Source organism: Globicephala melas, chromosome 5 (genome assembly GCF_963455315.2).
Source record: "Globicephala melas chromosome 5, mGloMel1.2, whole genome shotgun sequence".
Classification (NCBI taxonomy): domain Eukaryota; kingdom Metazoa; phylum Chordata; class Mammalia; order Artiodactyla; family Delphinidae; genus Globicephala; species Globicephala melas.
In genome coordinates this window covers 104090558-104113748 of record NC_083318.1, presented here as the reverse complement: position 1 = coordinate 104113748, position 23191 = coordinate 104090558, and the positions used below count along the sequence as shown (strand labels likewise).

General features: G+C 38.3%; 1 protein-coding gene across 6 annotated transcripts in view; it reads left to right on the top strand.

The window, feature by feature from the left end:
• The first annotated feature begins 1487 nt into the window (after window positions 1-1487).
• KLHL8 (kelch like family member 8) overlaps window positions 1488-23191 on the top strand; it is a 60170-nt gene continuing 38466 nt past the window's right edge. For 2 of the 6 annotated variants that reach the window (XM_060299638.2, XM_030847075.3), the window contains exons 1-3: window positions 1488-1667; window positions 2828-2929; window positions 13331-13442. The gene's annotated coding sequence lies outside the window, so the exon portion shown is untranslated. Of the gene's footprint in view, window positions 1668-1770; window positions 1982-2827; window positions 2930-13330; window positions 13457-23191 lie in introns of those variants that run through there. The other 4 variants (XM_060299635.2, XM_030847076.3, XM_060299636.2 and 1 more) reach the window with 4 other exon arrangements.

Sequence of the window (23191 nt, the reverse complement as noted above, 5' to 3'; positions counted from 1 at the left end):
GGATATATCACATTTTAGGGAAGGATTCCCCCCCCCCCAGTTTATTGTTATTTGGTTTGAGAATTTCATTTAACTTTCAGAATTTTTGCCTGACTCCCCTCTCCCAACAAAAAGCTCTATATTGGTATACCTTATATGTTCCCCACTCCCCTTGCCACCCTCTGCATACCTTTTTATTTCTCATTATCTGTTTAGTCTGTCTCCTCCACTAGATCTTAAGTCTCCACAAGGGCAGGGACTATTTGGTTTTGTTCACTGTGTATCTCCCAGTTCCTAACTCAGTGTCTGGCATATAGTAGGTGCTCACTAAATATTTTTGAAAAAATAAATGGTAACAATATTGAAATATTGTGTATATTTCTTTGACGTTGTTAGTAACTACAAGTAGTTTGGTATTTGTCAATTAGCAGAGGAAAAAAGAGCAGTTCTGTTACATAAGCATTTTTTAGAAGATACTGCACATGCAATTAAAAAGAAGTTCAGATTATAAAAAAATTCTATTAGAACATGGTCTTATTAAATATATAGTATTACATCATGCTTCCAAATTTTACAGTGTGTGTGTGTGTGTGTGTACACTAAAACTGGTCTTGCTCTATTTTTCAAAATGTATTTACATTAAATTTGAAAAATATAATGTTCTGAAGAGAAATATTCTGAAGTATTAAGATTTATTTCTATTTCTGCTATTTAAAAAAATAAAAGTGATTTTTTTCCCCTAGAAACGAAAATTCAAAGTCATTTTGGGGTTTTTACATAAGATGCTAATGTTAAAAAAAAAAACTCTTTTCTAGCAAAATCAATCCAAACCTATGTGTTAATATTTATAAATGTACCTAGGATTGAATTTATTCTGAAACAGATTCCTAGGGTTGTGAAAGCTAGAGGTTGCTCTAACAAAAGACACATTTTGGGGAATATCCTTCTTCAAAGTTTTTTCTTTGCTCTCTCATTATCCCCCTCCTCCTACATTTCATTGACTTTATCGAAAAATCAGTTTATTTCAACATCATTTTTACTTGCAATGGTTGTTAGCAGCGAGTGCTTAGGTCAATCAATGGCTTCCGTGGGCTTATAAACTGTGGTTATGTGCTTATAAACACCAGCTGTTTTATGTATCCTTTGTAGAGCCTGTGGAGAAACTGACAGTAATAAAAGTAGAAGCCTTTTTTTCCCTTTTTTTTTTTTTTTTTTAGAGACATAAACCCTAAGAACCCTCACCATGATCAGGAGGGGACTTATAGTACTGCCACAGAAGTGAAGAAACGGGTAACTCCACAGGTATTTATGCCATGGCCTATCTAAAAATGTGTTTTGGGGACGTCCGCTAGGCCCTGGCCCGTCAGCATCCGGCAGGATAACGCTCCCAGTCGGGTGAAAACTCCAGCTACCCAATCGGAGCTGGGCTCGGAGAGCACGTGGGGCGGGGGCGGACCACCGGAGGAGGTAATTGGAAACCACACTTCCCAGAGTGCTGTGCGCAGGCGCGGGCGAGAGGACGCCAGGCACTGGCTGGGCTCGGCGAGGCCGCGCAACAGAGCGCGCGTCCGTCGGGTTCTCGCTTGGGGCTGGTAAGGCGCCGCTCGGGGCTGCGGGAACCTGATAGCGCGGCTGTATCCTTGGCGAGGCCGGGAGGAACCAAGCGGAGGGACGAGCAGAGGACTGAGGTAACCGGACGCTCGTTCCGCCTCACTTCCCTCTTCCTTTGTGCGGTGCTGTCCCCTCCTGCCAAGTCCTCCCTACCCCAGATCGTAGCGCCGCCCGGGCTCGTGCCTGCGGCGCGGGGAAACTCCAGCCCTGCGCGCAGTAACCCAAACTCCACAGCTGATAGGGTTTGGGCCCATTAAACCGCTGCACTGTTTCTGTGGCTCTCACGAGGTCGCGTTCCCCGAGGGAAACCCCAGTCTCTGACTCTGTCATTCTCGCCAGCGGCCCCCTGGCTCGCTCGTCTGGGTCTTTCGAAGAAGAGAGGGGCAAGCAGGTGGTTCTCGGGGGTCCCGGGCATGAGCAGTGCGGTGCGGCGGGCACGGGTTCGGGGTCCGGGGAGGGCGGCCCTACACCCCTGGGACCCGCGGCCTGTGGGGTGGGGCAGGCAGGCTGACTCCGGGCTCTGCGGCGCCGGACGCGCGGCCCGCCGGGGGTTAACCGCTGTCCTGGATGCTCGCTGCGGGGGCTTGCTGCCCTCCCGGAGGGTTAGCCGCCCCTCTGGGACTGGCCCGCTTGAGGGGTTCGTGGCCCGTCGGGACTGGCCGGTCCGCGGGGCTCGCTGAGGATCGGACTGCCTGGTGCTGGGGGCTTGCAGCCCGCGCCCGGTGGACCATCCGCGGGGGTGGAGACCGGATCGAAGAGTGCCTCCCGGTGAGACACCAGAAACTGCAGCCTCTTTCAAAACACGCAGCTGCTCAATGGAGTTGTTTTACAGTCACGGATGCCTGCTCTCTCCTCCTTTCTCTCAGTTCTGGGCTTAGCTTGCTGGTTTCCTGCGGGAGGCGATTTATCTACTTCGCTCGAGTTTTCTAGCCCAGGGCTGGTCCTTTACTGGATTCGCACTGTCCTAGCGTTTGGGTGCCTGCGTTTGAAAAGCTTTTTATATGTTTTCGCACTTGGCAGTGTTGGATCGGATGACTTTTTGTAGAAAATTGAACTTTTCTCAGTATTCCTTCTAATCTGCATTAATAGCATAACTACGTTTGGCCCTTTACCTTATGCTAATGTTACCACTTTGGGAGAAAGTTCTTGAAAGAAACTGGTTCGACACAGGTATTTTATCTGCTCGTTGCACGTTTTTTTTCTTTGTTTTCTTTGCATTGTTTTTTTTCCTGTGTAGGTTGATACTTGCTGACCCTTGGTGTTCTTCATTTTCATTCTATGAGGAAATCCTTTTCCTCCACCTCCCTCGAGTCTTGATCCTGCCAGAGGGTAGACTTGGGTAAGCAGAGGATCTCTCTACTTGGCGGTGGCTTTTTTCATTGGCTGCTGCTTTTCCTTCTCCTTCCTAGGGGCACCCACTTTAGTTTGTCAGTCAACCCATGACCTACTTCAAACTTTCAGTCACTTTGTATAGCGCCCTTAAGATACGAAGAGTATAAATATCAAAAGAAATCTTAAGATAGCATACTCTATTGCATTTAGCTTCATCATGTTAACAGTTAAAGCTGTTAATTCTTTCAGCATTTGATAAGATTACTATTATTTTCTAAGATGGTAATATATTCTGTAATAATTGCACATTCTGTATCCTGGCAGGAAATTTAATTCACAGCCAGTGAGGGCAATTTTAAAAAATACTATTTCCTCATTTGTTAAGAAGAAAGTGAAGCAGATAAATTAGACCTCCCCCCCAACATTTATCAAAATAGTTTATATTTAGAGCAGTTTTAGGTTCATGGCAAATTTTTTTTTTTTTTTTTGCGGTACGCGGGCCTCTCACTGTTGTGGCCTCTCCCGTTGTGGAGCACAGGCTCCGGACGTGCAGGCTCACCGGGCATGGCTCACGGGCCTAGCCGCCCCGCGGCATGTGGGATCTTCCCGGACCGGGGCACGAACCCGTGTCCCCTGCATCGGCAAGCGGACTCTCAACCACTGCGCTACCAGGGAAGCCCCGTAGCAAATTTAAGTGGGAGGTGCAGATTTCATATACCCCCTGCCCGCATATGCCCCCTGCCTTGCCCCATGTATGCACAGTCTCCCCTAACAAAATCCCCACACCAGAATGGTACACTTGTTACACTCGATGAACCTGCATTGATACATCATCACCCAAAGTCCAGAGTTTACATGAAGGTTCACTCTTGGTGTTGTACATTCTGTGGGATTAGACAAATGACCCTTTTTCAAAAAATCAAGAACTCTTTTAGAGTTGTAGAGAACTGAAAATGGGTTTGTCATTTTGAAAAGATTAAAGGGGCTATTTTGAACCTCCTAAAAATTAATTTCAAATAGCTTTTGTGTTTTAAAACATTGGATATTTAAACTGGTTTCTTATATTTGAATTTTCAACAAAGAGTCATTTATTTTTGTGTATTAAGAACTAAAGAGTTGAGGGAGAAGAAATGCTTCGTAGAATAAGAAAATGTCATATTTTTCAGTCCTGAAACTCATTAGCTTGAGAGTTTCTTCACTTTTCTGAAAAACATGTTTTATGTAAACCAATGAAGCAAGAGGAAATGGAACATTTGAAATATACTTTTTTAAAAAAATTGATGTCAGTATTCAAGATACAACTACACTAAAATCTGACCCATTAGGCTTTTTTTAAAAAAATCTATTTTCTTTGTGTGAGGGGCTCTTGTGGAAGCATCAGGATATAATAACATATTGAGCTCAGTTCTGGAACTAGGCAACTCTGGATTACAATACCAGCTCTTCAGTTGTTGGCTCTGTGACTCTGTCAAGTTATTTTCTGAACCTCTATTTCCTTAGCTGTAAAAGGGGGTAAAAATATTCATTTTTATAATGTGAAGTCATTTTATAAACTGTAATGCACTATCATATTTATCAGTGTCATTAGTCACATGCTGTATTTCAAAATGTTGCCAGTGTAGTTTATTTTCTGTTGAATACTGCTTATGTAAGTACTGTCAAACTTCTTTTTTTAAGGGTTGGCTGTACAAGAGAGTTCATTGTCTGGTTATGAATAATTTAGTTGGTTCTTGTGAGTCAGAGGTAAAATTATGGAAGAGGGTCAAAGGGACCTTGAGAAAATTTCTACTTTGTATGTGGTTCTTAACCTGGATCTGTGGATGTGTCCATAAATGGTCTTCCAAGAGTCTGAATTCTGTGTAAATTTGTGTTTTTCTGGGGAGAAGACCCACAGCTTTCAATGTATGTTTAAAAGGAGTTCACGGCCCTTTTTAACTGAACTGAAGCATTAGCTTCAGTTATCTAAGGAGGTTTCTTTACTAGATATTTTGCAGATTATTTTTAAAATTTTTTTTTGATAAAGGAAAGTGAACAGAATTTTGTGTTTGTGTATGTGTATACAGATAATTTTTGAAGCACCGTGAGTGCCTGTTTTTCTTCTAGAAATAGAGCTTGATATTTTTGATATATTATATTCATACCAATAAGAGTGCTGCTGCTTATACCTGGAGCGCACACCACTGATTGATCCATTATTGTTAGGCAGATAATGTCCACTCCTCCTCCTACCCCTCCAGGCTTGATGGGCGTTAAAATGCATGGCAAAGAATGTCACCCTGATACAATCCAGCATGTTAGAATATGATTTTGAAATGCTAAAAGATAATTTGGTTTGTTTATTCTAAAATTTGGACTTTTTTCTTTTCTCAACAAAACACCAGATGCTAAAGAAAACTAAGCATTTTCTCTTCCAAACTAGATGATGATACTTACATAGTATATTTATGTTGTAATATTTCTTTTTATATAACACGGAATGTGAAGTTATATTGAATTCTAATTGATGATCATTTTAACATTCAGCATTGCTAGTTTGGAAAGAATGTGAAATTTACAGTCAGCTTATGTAGATTAAATTTTAATTTGTGATTTTAATTATGACATTTAAAATTAATCTTATTTGCATTTTGGGAATTTCAGAAGTAGGTTAGTGTTCTAAGTTTGAGTTCATTCCTGTAATAGAGTTTGGAAGTAAGCTATATCAGACTGCCCTATTTTCTTTGTTAGTGGTAGATTGCTGGGCTATAAGGCTTTACAGTGTGAAGCGAACTTCTGTTTCTGGATCAGTTACCAGTAGCAGTCACAAGGTCTGAAGAGTATGAGGTGGATGAAGTGATGGTATACAAACTTATGAATGAGTGTATCCAGTGGAGTAATGTCGTTTTAAAAAATTATTAATTAATTAATTAATTTGTTTATTTGGCTGCGTCGGGTCTTAGTTGAGGCACGCAGGATGTTCGTTGAGGCGTGCGGGATCGTCCATTGAGGCGTGCGGGTTCTCTCTTCTGTAGTTGTGGTGTGCGGGCTTCAGGGCGCGTGGGCTCTGTAGTTTGCGGCAGGTGGGCTCTCTCATTGAGGTGCATGAACTCAGCAGTTGTGGCCTGCAGGCTTAGTTGCCCCGTGGCATGTGGGATCTTAGTTCCCTGACCAGGGATCGAACCCACGTCCCTTGCATTGGAAGGCAGATTCTTTACCACTGGACCACCAGGGAAGTCCCCCTCTTTTTTGAGTTTTTTTCTTTTATTCCCCCCTCTTTTTTTATTTTTTTATTTTTTTGCCGTATGTGGGCGTCTCACTGCTGTGGCCTCTCCCGTTGCAGAGCACAGGCTCCGGACGCGCAGGCTCAGCGGCCATGGCTCACGGGCCTAGCCGCTCCGCGGCACGTGGGATCTTCCCGGACCGGGGCACGAACCCGTGTCCCCTGCATCGGCAGGCGAACTCTCAACCACTGCGCCACCAGGGAAGCCCCTCTTTTCCCCTTGGATATTGGTATTTTCATTTGATAGCTGAATGCTTTTCAAAGTTCAAGGTTCTAAATAAATACTTGGGGATTTATAAAGTAGCAGAACTATGTTCAGCTCTCTAGATTTGCACTTTATAAAAGTAGTCTGAGAGGTCTATATGGATCTTGAAGATCAGTTAGAGATGAATGTCAGCATTTGCATAGTGTGTGTATATCTGTATACACACACACATATATATAAAAGTCACTGTGTTGCATCTTTAGTTATTTTAATGCAGAGGATTGTGTATTTCTTTAATAATGAAAGTTTGAGTTAAATTAATTGGATACAGAAAACAGGAATCATTTCAGCAAAAATTTTATCTATGGAAATACTGTCACGTTGAGAAGATCAGTGATTTTATAAGGGAAAAGAATCTGAAAAAATACGTATAAGTGAATCACTTTGCTGTTCACCTGAAACAAACACAACATTGTAAATCAACTATACTTCAATTTTTAAAAAATCTGTGATTTTATGTGTGTTCTCTTACTCTTGAACTTTAAAAAAAATTCAAAAATTTTCTGTATGGGGAGAATATTATTAACATCCATATTTAATTCTTAAAATCTATACATACCATACAAAGATGTAGTTACACTCCCTGTACAAAGACAGTTAGTGCCATCTTTGGCCTAGTGTTAAAAGTTTTGGCTGTATAGTCACGCAAGCCTGTGTTGAGTCTTGGGCATTGCCACTTATAGCTGTGTGACCTTGGGTAGGTTTCTTAACTTCTGTGAGCCTTATCGTCTACAACTGTAAATATAGGAATAATACCTCTTTGAGTTGTCCTGAGGAGTGGAATGAATAAATGTGAAATATCTAACTCAAATAATAGCAGTTACTTGTATAACTTCTGTGCCAGACAATTTATTAACTCAGTCCTTATAACAGTTTTATGGATTATGAAATTTGTACTGTAACTTTCCTCATTTTTACAGGTAAAGAAACTGAGGCTGATAAAAGGTTATATAACTTAACCAAAGTCATACATACAAAGTAGATAGTAAGCACTCAACTAATGCTGACTGTTTATTTTTTTAAAAAAAAGACTTAGAGTAATATAGCCAGTTCTCATCTTTTGCTATAGTGAAAAATGAATCTGAATGTAGATCACTATATAGCATATTTTGTTTCTTTGCTGGAAAAAACGTTGATTGAAGGATTGTGTTCCTCACCAAGGGCTGAGGATCACATAATTTGTAAAAGTAATAATGTCCATTTATTGAATGCTTGCTGTGAACTAGACACAGGGCTAAGTACTTTACTTATACTACTTCATTTATCCTTCCCAACAGTCTTACAGAAAGCTGAGGCTCAGAGTGATTTTAAGTGACTTGCCCAAGGTTACACAACTAGCAGGGACTCTCAAAACTGGCTCTAAAGTCTGCTATTAACCACTAGTTTATGTGCCTTGTGTTATATATGACTATAGATTTCTCTAAAAAGAAAGGCAACAGCTTCAATAATTTTAAATAGGAAAAAAGTACTCTCATAGTTTAGAACTAGAAGTACAATAGGCCCTCTGAATCTGCAGATTCCATATATGCAGATTCAAGGAAACTCAGATCGAAAATATTCAAGAAAAAAATTCCAGAAAGTTCCAAAAAGCAAAACTTGAATTAGCTGTGCACTGGCAACTATTTACATAGCATTTACATTGTATTAGGTATTATAATTAATCCAGAGAGGATTTAAAGTATATGAGAGGAGGATGTACATAGGTTATATGCAAATACCATGCCATTTTATATAAGGGACTTGAGCATCATTGCATTTTGGTACGAAGTGCCGTGTCCTGGAACTAATCCCCCAGGATATCAAGGGAAGACTGTAAACAGCAATTTCCCAGATCTATGGTCTTGTAGGCCAAACCCAGCTTGCTTCTGGTTTTGTAAAGTTTTATTGGAACACAACCACACTCATTACTTTATTATCTATGGGTGCTTTCCTACCACAATGGCATAGTTGAGTAGTTGGGACAGTCTCAGTGACACATAAAGCCTGAAATATTTACTGTCTGGCCCTTTACAGAAAAAGATTGTTGACCCCTGACCTAGACCAATGCTGTTCTTTTATAAATGAAGAAATTGAGACATGAGAGATTAGGTAACTTCCCAATAATGCAGTAGTTAAAATCCAATTCTGATACCTAACTCACTGTTTTTTCTCCTATACCGTGCTACTTCTTAAGTCCTATAAAATCAACAAGTGTACCATATAATCATTATATAAGGGACTTTAAAGTATTATAAAATGTTTATAATATATAGGAATATTTAACCTAGTTAAAACAGAATGCTAGCTATAATAAGAGTAAACATTTAGTCATTTCTCTTTCTTTCTTAGAATTTGAAGAGCTTTGGGATTACACTTTGTATAGCCCATGCCTTAAAGTTCTGCAGCCAGCTTTAAACTTATATTTCCTTATTTTCCTTCACAAATTTCTCTGTAAAAAATAGAGGCTTTGGAATTGTTTCATTAATTGATTGTAAACAGCAGTTCAAGTTAGAAACCTATCACATATACATCTATAAAATACAGATCATACAGTTTGTACCTAGTTTCTTCTACTTACCGTTACATTATCCGTGGAAGTTTTTAAGCATTGAGGTGATGTGTTGAGATTTGAATTTGGGAATGATAACTGGCAGCAGTAAGAAGGATGTATTGGGGAGAGAAGAGGCTGTGGGGAGGCTATAATAATAACTGTGAGATGATGGGGCCTGTGACTAAAGTGGTGTGGCTGGAGAAGCAAGGCCAACAATATGAGAAAAATTTAGGGAGGAGAATGTATGAAACTTGGTTATAGTTGGATAAAGTGGAATGGGAACTTTGAGTACATGTGAGCTATTGCATTCAATGGGCAGCCCTCTTGATCACCAAGGCTAGTTTAGGCTCTCCCATATTATCCAGCATATTTCTCTACTATTGCCTTTACCACATTATTATTATCACCTGTTTGTGTCCCGTCTAGATGATTCAAGCTCCTTAATGTTGGGAATTATGTCATGTCTTATTCATCTTTTGGGGGGACAGATTACTTTAAAAAATTAGATTATGCTTTTGCATACATTTTTTTTTTAAAAAAGAAAAATACAGGGCTTCCCTGGTGGCGCAGTGGTTGGGAGTCTGCCTGCCGATGCAGGGGACACGGGTTCGTGCCCCGGTCCGGGAGGATCCCACAGCCGCGGCTGGGCCCGTGAGCCATGGCCGCTGGGCCTGCGCGTCCGGAGCCTGTGCTCCGCAACGGGAGAGGCCACAACAGTGAGAAGCCCGCGTACCGCAAAAAAAAAAAAAAGAAAAGAAAAATACAAGAGATAGATTGGTTAAGGTATTCCTAAATTTCTTCACATTTAGGATCTGACTCTTGAAGCATTTTAATGAGTCCCTTGTTTTTCCATTCATTATAATCTCATCCATCTAGAGGATTGATGATGCAGCCTTTCTTAAGTGTGCTGTATCATCTTCTGAGGGATTTTCGTCTAGGCCACTAACAACACCATTCCTCAAATTTTAATGTGGATACTTTCTTGGTGTAATACATGTTATTTTTGCATGTATCTTAGTAGCAAAACATAATACAGCCTCACCTATTGTGGCTACTTGCCTTGCTTGTGTCTCATAAAGTAGTGCTTTTCAGACGCTGTAGTGAAAAACTAGTCTATGAACTAATACTTTGGTAAAGACAACAAAAATAAATTACTGGAAAAATGAAATGAAAAAAAGGACACACAAAATTCAAACTTCAATTTTTTATGAAATTCAACAGACATAAAATTACTTTCAAATATAGCTTTGCTATCAGAGTTTCTAGACACTCCATTTGTGTACTGCCTCACTGCAGACCTGTTTAAAAAAAAAAAACGTTTGTGGACCAGATCCATTTTGAATAGTACTGCTAGTACTGCTGTAAAGCACTTTGTTGTTGCTTTTCATATTCATCTTTGAATTTCCAGAACCTGCAATATTACATGTGATGACTGATTGAATGATTAATATAAGACAGATGGTGTTTATCCTTAACACTGACAGTGTTTGTTTTTTAATTGAAATTTCTTGAAATGTTATAAAACCACATGAGTAGTATATCCTTAGTATATATATGCATATGTTGGTTTATGTGCTTATTTTGTAAAAATAAAAGGAAGTTGCCAAACTCCAAAGAGAAGACTGATTCTTGTATAGCCATGGTAACAATTAGTCATCAGACCAATTTCAAATCTGCTTACTCAATAAATGACAGTTCTTTAGCATTCATTTTAAGTCAGTGTAATAAATCAACAACAGCTTCCCTTAGTGAACAAGATTTTGCAAGCCTCTGCAAGTCCACCAGCCACCGAACGCCACACTTCCTCGCAAGCTCTATGTAAGATTAGCAATGTGCTCTACTCAGAGGGACTATGCCTGACTAGCATGGCTCTCCCTGAAGTAAGAATTATTATTTAGCTTTGTGTTTTTTGCTTTATTTCATATATTGAGTGGGAAATATCTCATCTTTTGACACTTGGAAACAAATTATTGGTAAATTAATTTTTTAGTAGGCTTCATGTTTTTATTCAAGTAATTATCATCTGTTATCTGAGTACAACCCTGTGACTTCTATGACATTCTCAAGTAAAAATAATAATAGGGGCTCCTCTTAAGAGTTTGCAAATGCAATTCACATATTTAGGTAAACTTCAAGTCCTTTTTTTAAAAAAAAACTGTTTATACTAGACCTTTAAACTATTGTGACTGTAATAAATTAAGTGGTCCAGTTCAGACAAGGAAATGATTATTGGTAGTGAAGCCTCAGTAGAATGCCTTCTCAATAAAACAGACTCTAAAATAGAAACATCTTTCAAAATATACAGTGCAGTGAAAATGTTGTTTTTAGACCAGGGAAATGACAGTAGTATTTAACAAGCAGATTCTGATAACAAATAACAATTGTATCTAAACATGCTAATGCTAAGAAACACATTTTTTTTGTAAGTCACAGTAAATTCTTGGAAGTTTCATGTACCTTTACTGAGTAGGAACTACTGAAGCTGTAATTCAGTTTGTCAAAGCAGCAAATTTTCCTTTAATTATTGGCATAATATATTTTTTTCTGGACCATTTCATTCAAAATTTAAAATCTCTATACTCTTTGCTTTTGTAAATAAAAAGGAAATAATGAGTATAGCTTAATTTTTTTCTGACTTAAAAGTAAAAAAATAAATTTTAAGAAACATTTACCTGTGAAATGAAGTAATTCAAAAATGTCTGCTAAGTGACATCCTTTATGATTGTGATTAAAATAATATATGCAGAATTCAGTGTTATTTTAGTTAAGATAATTTATATGTTGATTTGGATAATAGAAAAACACTCTCCAGGGTTCATAATTAATCTGTTCATCCATTCCAAAAGTATTTTTAGCACCTCTGTTTACCATGTGTTGTGCTCAACATGGGAACAGTAGGAGTGCGTAGAAAGTGCCTATATTTTGGGGACTTACATAGTGTTACGGTAAAGACTAATAGTGAATAGGCAATTATTACGAGTATTATAAATTTGACTAAAAAGTTGAGTATGGTATAATCCACTATATAAGTACAATGAAAAAGATGTGATTAAATTGTTATAGGAGCACAGAGGAAGTACACCCAATCCAGACTAGGAATAAGGGAGATTTTCAGGGCTGGCCTTTTTGAGCAAATGAACCTCAGCTGAGTCTTAACAAGTGAGTAGGTGTCAGTTGATAAGACTGGGAGTTGGTAAAGGGCATTTCAAAATGAGAAGATAGCCTGAACAGAGGCAGAGAGGTATGAAATAGCATGAAGTGTGTGGAGAATTACGTGCGGTCATGTTTTCCTCTATACAACATAAGGTGGGGTTTACCATCTTATTTCACAAATCCACACGAGTTAAGTTTGGTAAATACACACACATTCTCTGTCAACTTTCAGATATAGCTCTAAAATTAATCAGAAACTGCTATAAAATATATTTTGTATCATTTAAAATCTTCTAACTGAATTGTAAAGAGTACAAACTAAGGTTATTTTAAAGAAGAATGAGTCTAATAGCACTATTGCTGCCTGTAGTAAGTACTGCATCAGTAACTATATAGCGTTGAGTTTACTTTAGAGGTGCTTTCAATCAAAGTGCCATTTGGAATTCTTTCTACTTAGTACTCTTCTGATTAATATTTAGTATAAAAGTCACTCTTTGCCTGTAAAGACCTTTCTGAGGATAATACAGTATGAGTTAATACAGTATTCTGCATAATAGTATTTCATCTTGATAGTACATGCTAAAATGTCAGATTATAAATGCAAAGAAGTTTGAAAAAAGAAAATAAAGTGGGCTGACTTCACATAGTAGTACCTTTATGCTTTTGCTGTAAGGCCTCTTTTCTGTGATTGTGAATTGTTGTGTTTACATGTAAAAGTACATTATTTTTTGTTGTGTATTTCCTGCAGTGAACCAGTAAAACCTATCTTCTTCTGTTTGAAGTATTTTTTTCTTCAGAACTTCCTATTTTGTTGGTTGATGTGACTTTACTGGCTCTTAGAGGAACAATAAAAATGACCTCAACTTCCTGTCTGCCTCAGTGTCATAATGTGCCAGGGTATGATAGAAACAAACTTCCGTGGACCATCTCTTTTTTTCTGGTGTTTTTAACCTCTTAATATATTGGGGAAGGAGGAGTATCATCTTTTTTTCTTCCTAGGAGTCAGAATCTTAGATACATTAAAAAAAATTCTGGGTTAGAGTTTAGGTGGAGTTACACTTGCACTCATTATTAATATGCAGTCTTTATAAGTCTCACAGTCAGTTCTTATTAGGATGTTATCTCTTTTTTTTTTAACGTCTTTATTGAATTTGTTACAGTAATGCTTCTGTTTTTTATGTTTTGGTTTTTTGGTCGCAAGGCATGTGGGATCTTAACTGGCCAACCAAGGATCGAACCTGCACCCCCTGCATTGGAAGGCAAAGTCTTAACCACTGGATCTCCAGGGAAGTCCCTCGGCTAAGTTCTATAGAGTGAGTGTCCTAGGGTAAATATTCTTTTCCTGCTCCTGTCTTCCTGTTCTACTTTATATAATAGACTTTTTAAAAAGTTGAAAACATTGCATTCTTTAAATAGACCATTTTAAAAGAATTTAGTATAGAAAGTTTTTGAGCTGTTGTGTCTTGCCCAAATCTGATGTCAAATGTAAAAGTAATTTTATCAAAATGAATATTTGTTAATGCCCTTTTTATAGAGCAGTCCTCTGACAAAGGAAATAATTTTATGACCATAATAAAGCCTTTTACTAGATAGAAGCTAGAGTAGTTTGATATAAGGTAAGATACGTAGATGTTTTTGAGACATAATCTTTTCAAAGAGTTCACACTGTATTAAGCAGATATGTCTAAAACACAAGGGGAAGAAAACTAAATGAATTAGAGAAGTCAAACTACTGTTTGTTTTCATAGAAGGGAGATCACATCCCATTGGAAGAATTAGAGAAGACTTCATGAAAGAAGCATTACTTAATAGGCTAGGCTTTCACATCATTGCCCCATGAGGAACAGCTTGAGAACTTGTACATAAACTTGAGGAAAATGGAATTTGAGGAAAAGTCTGTGATATAGTAGAAGAAGAATGGGCTTAATCAGAACTGAATTGAAACCCTAACTCCCACCATTTTTTAAAAAATAAATTTATTTTATTTATTTATTTTTGGCTTCATTGGGGTTTTGTTGCTGCACATGGGCTTTCTCTAGTTGCAGAGAGCGGGGGCTACTGTTCGTTGCGGTGCGTGTGCTTCTCATTGCAGTGGCTTCTCGTTGTGGAGCACGGGCTCTAGGTGTACAGGTTTCAGTAATTATGGCACACGGGCTTAGTTGCTCCGCAACGTTTGGGATCTTCCTGTACCAGGGCTCAAACTCACGTTCCCTGCATTGGCAGGCGGATTCTTAACCACTGCACCACCAGGGAAGTCCCTTCCACCATTTTCTACCTGTGTGACAGCAAGTCAGGGATGTTTAGGCTGTCTGTAATGTAGTTGTGATGCTTAAATGACAGAGTACAGTCTGCCCTCTGTATCTGCACATTCTGCATCTGTGGAAAGGGAGGGCCAGCTGTATTATGCCATTTTGTATAAGAGACTTGAGCATCGTTGGGTTTTGGTATTTGAGGGGGGTCCTGGAACCAATCCCTCATGGATGAGGGATGACTGTATATGTAAGATTTCTGGAAAAATATGTGACACCCAGTGGTTTAGTAAATAGTCCTTCCCCTCCTTTTCCCTACTTTATGTCAAAAATTAATGGAGGAAAAGATTGGGAGGTAGGCTGAAGTCAGAGCAAGGAGAGTCTTGAATGCCTGGATAAGCTGTTGAAATACATAACATTAAGCAGTTTGGAAGGGACACTTATAGCTAGATAAATCTGGCAGCCTTGCCCTTGATGGATGTTTAGGGATGGGACAAAGGAGCATTAATGGTTAATGGAAGATATGAATTAGAGTACAGTGAAAGAGAGTAGAGTTCAATGAGAGTAGGAAGAAAGAGATGAATAGGAGAGAGATTTTTCCCAAGTAGAAATCAGGGGAATTAAAACTGATGGGTCATGTAAGTCGAAAAAGGAGTCAGATTGGCTCAGGATTTGAATTAGGGCAACTGAAAAAATGGCGTTGCCACTTGCAAAAGCAGAGGAATTAGAAAAAATAGCTGGTTTTACAAGGGGGAATTAGACTTTGATTTTTCATGTATTTTTGTTCTGTAATTCTGTTTCACTTGCAGTATGCTCTGAACAGTAGTGCAGGGGTTAATAGCACAGACACTTGGAGTCCTGCTGGCTAGGTTTGAGTCCTGACTCCACCACTTAAAATTATTGTATCTTCTTGGTGAATTGACCCTTTTATGTATGTAGTGTCTTTTTTTTTTTTTTGAGGTAAACTACTCACAACATAAAATTTCCCATCTAAACCATTTTTAAGTGTACAGTACATTAGTGTTAAGTGTGTTTACATTGTGCAAAAATGAAATGCTTATACCCATTGAACGGCAACTCTTCTTTTTCCCCACCCCTCAGCCTCTGGTAATCACCATTTTATTTTTTTCTAAGAATATGACTACTTCAGATACCTCATATAAGTGGATTCATGCAGTATTTGTCTTTTTTGTGACGGCCTTATTTCACTTAGCATAAATGTCCTCAAGGTCCATCCGTGTTGTGGCATATAACAATTTTCTTTTTTTTTTAAGACTGAATAATACTCATTCTATGAATAATACTCATTCTATGTGTATACCACTTTTTCTTAATCCATTCATCCATTGATGGGCATTTAGGTTGCTTCTACCTCTTGGCTGTTGTGAATAATGCTGCAGTGAACATGGTTACGCAAATATATCTTCTTGGTCCTGTTTTCAGTTCTTTTGTATATATACACAGAAGTGGGATTGCTGCATGATGTGGTAATTCTATTTTAGATTTTTGCGGAACTGTCATACTGTTTATGTTCTATCTGTACTGTATTAATATTCCCAGCAACAGTGTGTAAGGATTCCAGTTTCTCCACATCTTGGCCAGCATTTGTTATCTTCTGTTTGTTTTGAAAGTGTGAGGTGGTATCTCATTGTGATTTTGACTTGCATTTCCCTAATGATTAGCGATGTTAAGCACCTTTTCGTATGTTTATTGGCCATTTGTATTTCTTTGGAGAAATGTTTATTCAAGTTCTTTGCCCATTTTTAATTGGATTGTCAGTTTTTTATTGTGTGTTATAGGAGTTTATTATGGATATTAACCCCTCATCAGGTATATGGTTTGCAAATATTTTCTGCCATTCTGTGGGTTGCCTTTTTACCCTGTTGATTGTTTCCTTTGCTGCACAGAAGTTTTAAAGTTTGATATAGTCCCTGTTTGTCTATTTTTTTTCTTTTGTTGCTGGTGCTTTTGGTCATATATCCAAGAAATCATTGCCAAATCCAGTGTCAAAGTGTTTTCCCCATGTTTTCTTCTAGGAGTTTTATAGTTTCAGGTCTTACATTTAGATCTTTAATATACTTTGGGTTAATTTTTGTGCATGGTGTAAGGTAAGAGTCAAACTTTATTCTTTTGCATGTGGATATCCATGTTTTATATAGTGTCTTTTTATTATCACTAGTAATTTTCTTTACTCTGAAGTTTGTGTTTGATAATGCAGCCACTTCCATTTTCTTTACTATTACTATTAGCATTACTATTAGCATGGTATATCTGTTTCTATCCTTTTAACTTATTTGTATCTTTATACTTGAAGTGGCTCTTTTCTTGTAGGCAACTTATAGTTGGGTCTCACTTTTTTTTTTTCCCCCCACTTTTTCTTATCCAGTCTGTCTTTTTCTTTTTTTTAGCCTTTATTTGAGGTAATTGTAGATTCACATGCAGTCGTAAGAAATAATAGATCTTGTATATCCTTCACCCAGTTTCCCTCAATGCTAATATCTTGCATAACTTTAGAACAATATCACAACCAAGGAATTGACATTAATATAGTCTGCTTACCTTATTCAGATTTCTCCTGTTTCACATGCACTAATTTATGAATGTATATGTTATCACATGTGTAAATTCATGTGACCACTACCACAGTCAAGATATAGTATAGTTCTATCACAAATATCTTTTGTGGTACCCATTTACAACCCCAGCCACTCCTCTTCCTTCATCTTTCCCTATCTCCTGGCAACCACTAATCTTCTCTCCATCTCTATAATTTTGTCATTTCAAGATTGTTACATAAATGGAATCATATAGTATGTAACCTTTTGAGACTTTTTTTTTTCATGCAGCATAATGTTGTATGTTTCAATGGCTTATTCTTTTTTTATTGCTGAGTAGTATTTCTGAGTCTCTGTCTTTTAGTTGGGGGTGTTTAGACCACTTATATTTAACATGATTATTGACATAGTTGGGTTTAAATCAGCCATCCTTCTCAGGTTTTGGCAAACTATGACCCAAGGGCCAAATGACACCAACTGTTTTTATAAATTAAGTTTTACTGAAATACATCTATGCTCATTTACTTACTATTGTCTGTGGTTGCTTTTGTGCTCCATTGGCAAAGTTGAGTAGTTGTGATAGAGATTTACCATCTGCGAAGCCTGAAATGCTTACTATCTGACTGTTTACCAAAGAGGTTTTCAACAACAAATTGGGGTATTTGTTTTCTATTTGTTCCATCTGTTCATTGTTTATTCTGCATCAGAAATGTGAGCTTAAAAGATAGTAGAGTGGTTGCTGCCTATTAGAACATCTACACATGCTTTCCTCAGATAAAAGTTTAGACCTGACAGAAGGTGTCTGTATTAGTTCTCTACTCTGTTTAACAGACTACCATTAACTTAGTGGCTTAAAACAACACACATTTATTATCTTTCGGTTTCTGTGAGTAAGGAGTCTGGCTTATCTGGGTCCTTTGCTCAGGATCTCACAAAAGCTGCAGTCAGGGTGTGGGCCAGTCTTTGTTATCCTGTGGATGCTTAACTATGGAAAAAATCTACTTCCAAACTCATTTAGGTTGTTGGGAGAATTTCTTTGCAGTTGTGTGACTGAGGACCCTAACTTTTTACTGACAGTCAGGTGGAGGCCTCCCTCAGGTCCTGGGGATTGCCTATAGTTTCCTGCTACGTGGCTCTCTCAAGGCTTGCAGGAGAGGCTCTCACACAAGCTTATGTAATGTAACATAATCAAGAGAGTGACAGTTCATCACCTTTCCATATTCTGTTGGTTAGAAGCAAGTCACAGGTTCTTCTCATACTCAAGGGGATTATATGAAGGCATGACTCATTAGGGGTCACCATCATGTGTCCACCACAGTAACTTTAAGAAGATACTAATAACTATTGGGATTTCCCTGGAGGTCCAGTGGTTAAGACTTCGCGCTCCTAATGCAGGGGGCATGGGTTCAATCCCTGGTTGGGGAACCTAAGATCTTGTATGCGGCGTGGCGCAGCCAAAAAAAAAAAAAGTATATTAATAACTATAATCTGTAGTCTTATATTGACCATTTTGGTTACTGTCAAAAGCTGGAAATGTTGATGCAATTAACAGTAAAGAGGTAATACAGGAAAAGACTAGTTAAGGTATTTATCTTTTTCAAAAACTGCATAATAAGTGAAGCTTCCACGCTAATAATACCAGTATTTGCAACATGGGTCATACTTTCATAAGCACTTGTAAATCCATTATTGCGTTTGATATAATTCTCAGAATAGTCTTATGAAGTAGATAGGTATACCTATTTACAGATAAAGAAATTGAGGTTAGCAAAGACTTCAAAAAAAGCCAGTAAGTGGTATAATCACAGATTTTAACTTAAAGTCTCTTTGTTTCTGTCACTAAAATAGGATTGTAGCGTAGAACTATTGGTGGTGTGAATAGTCATCAAATATGCTTTGATAATGAGTAAGTTTGACTTTATGTAAATATTAGTAAATTCGATGTGAAAATGCAAATGAAATGAGATTTTTATAATGCAAGTGTCCGTGTTTAGCAACACCGTATCTCTAATCCCCAGAATATTTCTGTAAGGTAAGTAACTGGTTTCTCTGTTTCACAGAGGAGGTAACGAAAGTTTAAGCAGATTGTCATTTACCCAAGGTTACTCAGTTGGTAAATGGTGGAACCATGATCTGACCTCAAAATCTAGGATGAACCTATTTCAGTCAAAATACCCTCTTTTTTTTTTTTTTTTTTTTTTTTTTTGCGGTACGCGGGCCTCTCACTGCTGTGGCTTCTCCCATTGCAGAGCACAGGCTCCGGATGCGCAGGCTCAGCGGCCGTGGCTCACAGGCCTAGCCGCTCCGCGGCATGTGGGATCTTCCTGGACCGGGGCACGAACCCGTGTCCCCTGCATCAGCAAGCGGACTCTCAACCACTGTGCCACCAGGGAAGCCCTACCCTCTATTTTTGCTTTGCATCATCGGATAGTCTTTAAACTTAAAATTTTTAGCTCATAGCCTCTCTTTTTGGAGATAGTGCATTCCACATCCTGAAAGTCATGTGCTATTGAATTATTCTCAAATTAGATTTTTGTTTAATGTGATAAAATACACATAGCATAAAATTTACCATCTTAATTATTTTTTTTTTTTTTGCGGTACGCGGACCTCTCACTGTTGTGGCCTCTCCCGTTGCGGAGCACAGGCTCCGGACACCCAGGCTCAGCGGCCATGGCTCACGGGCCTAGCTGCTTCGTGGCATGTGGGATCCTCCTGGACCAGGGCACGAACCCATGTCCCCTGCATTGATAGGCGGACTCTCAACCACTGCGCCACCAGAGAAGCCCAACCATCTTAATTATTTTTAAGTGCATGTTTCAATGGTATTAAATACATTCACATTGTTATGCCGTCATCACCACCATCCATTCCTATAACTCTTTTCATCTTGTAAAACTGAAACTCTGTACCCATTAAACAAGCCCCCATTCTCCTCTCCCCACAGCCGTTGGCAACCATCATTATACTTTCTGTCTTTATGATTTTGACTACTTGTACCTCATATATTAAATCATACAGTTTATCTTTTTTTGACTGGCTTATTTCACTTAGCATAATATCTTTAATGTTCTCAAGGTCTTCCACATTATGGCATATTGCAGAATTTCCTTTTTAAGGCAGAATAATATTTCATTGTATGTATATACCACATTTTGCTTATCCATTTGTCTATGGACACTTGAGTTGCTTCCACGTTTTAGCTGTCGTGATTAGAGCTGTTATGAACGTGCGTGTATAAATATCTCTTCAAGACCTTGCTTTCAGAGTCACAGACATAGAAAACAAACTTATGGTTACCAAAGGGGAAATGAGAGGGGGAGGGATAAATTAGGAGGTTGGGATTAACATATAGGTAACCAACAAGGACCTACTGTATAGCACAGGGAACTATATTCAGCATTTTATAATAACCTGTAAGGGAAAGTAATCTGAAAAAGAATATATATTATATACATATGTATATATGTGACTGAATCACTGTGCTTTACACCTGAAACTAACATGACATTGTAAATCAGTTGTACTTCAATTAAAAAAAAAGATCTTGCTTTCAATTCTTTTGGATATATATCCAGAAGTGGAATTGCTGCATGATATGGTAATTCTATTTTAAATTTTTTGAGGAACTACCACACTGTTTTCCACAGTGGCTGTACCATTTTATATTCCCACCAATAGTACACAGGGGTTCCAGTTTCTCCCCATCCGTGCCAACACTTGTTGGCTTTGGTATCAGGATAATGCTGGCCTCATAGAATCAGTGAGGAAGTGTTTCTTCCTCTTCAATTTTTTGGAAAAGTTTGAGAAGGAATGATATTAGTTCTTTAAGTGTTTGGTAAAATTTACCAGTGAAGTCATAAGGTCCAGGGCTTTTATTTGTTGGGAGATTTTTTTTTTTAACATCTTTATTGGGGTATAATTGCTTTACAATGGTGTGTTAGTTTCTGCTTTATAACAAAGTGAATCAGTTACACATATACATATGTTCCCATATCTCTTCCCTCTTGCGTCTCCCTCCCTCCCACCCTCCCTATCCCACCCCTCCAGGCGGTCACAAAGCACTGAGCCGATATCCCTGTGCCATGCGGCTGCTTCCCACTAGCTATCTACCTTACGTTTGTTAGTGTGTATATGTCCATGACTCTCGCCCTGTCACAGCTCACCCTTCCCCCTCCCATATCCTCAAGTCTGTTCTCCAGTAGGTCTGTGTCTTTATTCCTGTCTTACCCCTAGGTTCTTCATGACATTTTTTTTCCTTCTTAAATTCCATATATATGTGTTAGCATACGGTATTTGTCTTTTTCTTTCTGACTTACTTCACTCTGTATGACAGACTCTAGGTCTATCCACCTCATTACAAATAGCTCAATTTTGTTTCTTTTTATGGCTGAGTAATATTCCATTGTATATATGTGCCACATCTTCTTTATCCATTCATCCGATGATGGGCACTTAGGTTGTTTCCATCTCCGGGCTATTGTAAATAGAGCTGCAATGAACATTTTGGTGCATGACTCTTTGAATTTTGGTTTTCTCAGGGTATATGCCCAGTAGTGGGATTGCTGGGTCATATGATAGTTCTATTTGTAGTTTTTTAAGGAACCTCCATACTGTTCTCCATAGTGGCTGAACCAATTCACATTCCCACCAGCAGTGCAAGAGTGTTCCTTTTTCTCCACACGCTCTCCAGCATTTATTGTTTCTAGATTTTTTGATGATGGCCATTCTGACTGGTGTGAGATGATATCTCATTGTAGTTTTGATTTGCATTTCTCTAATAATTAATGATGTTGAGTATTCTTTCATGTGTTTGTTGGCAGTCTGTATATCCTCTTTGTAGGAAGGTCTATTTAGGTCTTCTGCCCATTTTTGTATTCGGTTTTTTTTTTTGTTATTGAGCTGCTTGTAAATTTTGGAGATTAATCCTTTGTCAGTTGCTTCATTTGCAAATATTTTCTCCCATTCTGAGAGTTGTCTTTTGGTCTTGTTTATGGTTTCCTTTGCTGCGCAAAAGCTTTTAAGTTTCATTAGGTCCCATTTGTTTATTTTTGTTTTTATTTCCATTGCTCTAGGAGGTGGGTCAGAAAGGATCTTGCTGTGATTTATGTCATAGAGTGTTCTGCCTATGTTTTCCTCTAAGAGTTTGATAGTTTCTGTCCTTACATTTAGGTCTTTAATCCATTTTGAGCTTATTTTTGTGTATGGTGTTAGGGAGTGAGCTAATCTCATACTTTTACATGTACCTGTCCAGTTCTCCCAGCACCACTTATTGAAGAGGCTGTCCTTTCTCCACTGTACATTCCTGCCACCTTTATCAAAGATAAGGTGTCCATATGTGCGTGGGTTTATCTCTGGGCTTTCTATCCTGTTCCATTGATCTATCTTTCTGTTTTTGTGCCAGTACCATACTGTCTTGATTACTGTAGATGTGTAGTATAGTCTGAAGTCAGGGAGCCAGATTCCTCCAGCTCCATTTTTCGTCCTCAAGATTGCTTTGGCTGTTCGGGGTCTTTTGTGTTTCCATACAAATTGTGAAATTTTTTGTTCTAGTTCTGTGAAAAATGCCAGTGGTAGTTTGATAGGGATTACATTGAATCTGTAGATTGCTTTGGGTAGTAGAGTCATTTTCACACTGTTGATTCTTCCAATCCAAGAACATGGTATATCTCTCCATCTATTTGTATCATCTTTAATTTCTTTCATCAGTGTCTTACAATTTTCTGCATACAGGTCTTTTGTCTCCTTAGGTAGGTTTATTCCTAGATATTTTATTCTTTTTGTTGCAATAGTAAATGGGAGTGTTTTCTTCATTTCAATTTCAGATTTTTCCTCATTAATATATAGGAATGCCAGAGATTTCTGTGCATTAATTTTGTATCCTGCTACTTTACCAAATTCACTGATTAGCTCTAGTAGTTTTCTGGTAGCATCTTTAGGATTCTCTATGTATAGTATCATGTCATCTGCAAACAGTGACAGCTTTACTTCTTCTTTTCCGATTTGTATTCCTTTTATTTCCTTTTCTTCTCTGATTGCTGTGGCTAAAACTTCCAAAACTATGTTGAATAACAGTGATGAGAGTGGGCAACCTTGTGTTGTTCCTCATCTTCGTGGAAATGCTTTCAGTTTTTCACCATTGAGGATGATGTTGGCTGTGGGCTTGTCATATATGGCCTTTATTATGTTGAGGAAAGTTCCCTCTATGCCTACTTTCTGCAGGGTTTTTATCATAAATGGGTGTTGAATTTTGTCAAA